Here is a 2,004-nt window from a genome sequence, read left to right as displayed (position 1 = left end):
AGTGCTTTTCCACTACGCAATTCCACAGCCTTCACATGTTCTCTTGGGTTAGTTTCCGTGTTACTTGGCAAAGCTCCTTGCTCCCTATTAGCAATCAACTTAGCCAATTGTCCAATTTGATTCTCTAACCCCTTTATGGATGCATCTTGATTCTGAAATCTCGTCTCTGTTGCAGAAATAAATTTAGTCATCATTTGCTCTAAATTGGACTTCTCCTCCCGAGGCGGTTCTGGCTTGAATCCTTGGTGCATCCCATATGGTGGACCTCTTTGTTGGCGATTTTGGTTGTTTTGACCTCCCCATGAAAAGTTTGGGTGATTCCTCCATCCCGGATTATATGTGTTCGAGTAAGGGTCATTTCTAGGACGGTTCTGGAATCCCACTTGTTTTACCGGTGCTCCCTCAGGCACATAGAATGTTGGCAATCCTGCACATCATGCTCACCCCCACACTTATCACAGAAAATTTCTTGCAGACGCATAGCCGACCCACTCATGCTCATCCCATCAATCTTTTTATTCAACGCCTCTAACTGTGCTGAAACCGCCGCCAGATCATTAACTTGATTAACTCCAGCACCTCGTCTCTGCCTATCAGACTGAGGATGATAGCTACTAGCAGCCATTTCCTCCAATAACTCATATCCTCCCTCAGCCGTTTTTCTCAGTAAATTACCACATGCAGCAGCATCTATCATGGTACGGTTAGGAGTAATCAGACCGTAGTACAAAGTTTGAACAACTAACCCAAGCGGCAGCTCATGGTGTGGACATCTCCTCAACAAGTCCTTGTAGCGCTCCCATGCCTCGTAAAGTGACTCGTTCTCATATTGAGCAAAAGTAGTAATGTCGGCTCTAAGCTTCATAGTCTTCGACGTAGGAAAGTACTTGATCAGGAATGTCTTTACCATATCCTCCCATGTAGTGATAGACCCTACAGGCAAACAGTTTAACCACGACTTAGCTTTATCTCTCAGTGAAAATGGAAATAAACGCAAACGAACAGCATCATCAGACACGCCATTAAACTTAAAAGTATCACAAATTTCAAGAAAGTCAGCTATATGAGAATTAGGATCGTCAAGTGCACTTCCCCCAAATTGGACAGTGTTCTGAATCATCTGAATGATAGCTGGCTTGATCTCAAACTGATTGACTCGGATGACTGGTCTAACGATTCTTGGACGTGCTCCATCAAGAGACGGCTGTGCATAATCCAACATCGGTATACGCCTTGGCTCCTCTCTTTTTTGATCGCCTTCCATTCTTTCCATTGCTCTTTTCTGCTGTAGTCGAAGTCTAGCTGTGCGTTCAATTTCGGGGTCAAAAGCCTCAAGCTTAAACTCGAGTGATCTTCGCATGCACCGCAAGAAAAATTTGCAACACAATGAGAGTATCAAATAACAATAAAATAAATAATACTAAAGAATTTAAATGAAAAATAAAAAATTGTGAATAAAACAGTCCCCGGCAACGGCGCCAAAAACTTTGTCGAGCAAAACTTGCACAGTGAATAGTCCCAAAATTTATTTTATAATTGAAAGCTCGATTTAAATATCACAAGTGCACGATAGTCAAGTTATAATAAACGTAAGTGAATACGAGTATCGATCCACAAGGACTGCGTTACAATATTTTTATTTTCAAGTAAAATTCTTTAGCAACGATAGAATGAGTTGATGATTAAACTACTGTATATCAAATAACTAAATTAATTAAAATGCAAAGAAAACGTTTCAAAGAAAGCAATGATTAATTTGGATTAAAATCAAATGAGAAACGAATCTGTTGGGAATTGTCAGTTCACCTACCACTCGTGTTTAAATAATTACACTCGACTTTTAATTGTGCATTCGACGAAATTCCCTAGACTAATTAATATACTCTGTCGAGCTATATTAATACTAATCATAAACATGCAGTAATCAAGTATCGTCAATTATTTAACAGTTCAAGATTGCATTACATTCTATGGAATCCACTAGCTTTCATCCGGGTGAACTAT

At 39.9% G+C, this 2,004-nt stretch overlaps 1 non-coding gene across 1 annotated transcript; it reads left to right on the top strand.

Annotated features, from left to right (window-relative positions):
• The first annotated feature begins 755 nt into the window (after nt 1–755).
• On the top strand, nt 756–862 carry LOC140806439 (small nucleolar RNA R71). The gene has a single exon (XR_012112514.1). It is a non-coding gene; the product is annotated as a small nucleolar RNA R71 (small nucleolar RNA).
• The last annotated feature ends 1,142 nt before the right edge of the window (nt 863–2,004 follow it).

This window comes from Primulina eburnea, chromosome 11, assembly GCF_022965805.1.
Source record: "Primulina eburnea isolate SZY01 chromosome 11, ASM2296580v1, whole genome shotgun sequence".
In the NCBI taxonomy this organism is placed as follows: Eukaryota; Viridiplantae; Streptophyta; class Magnoliopsida; order Lamiales; family Gesneriaceae; genus Primulina; species Primulina eburnea.
Note: the sequence above shows the minus strand (reverse complement) of the source record. Positions and strands in the feature narration are given on the sequence as shown.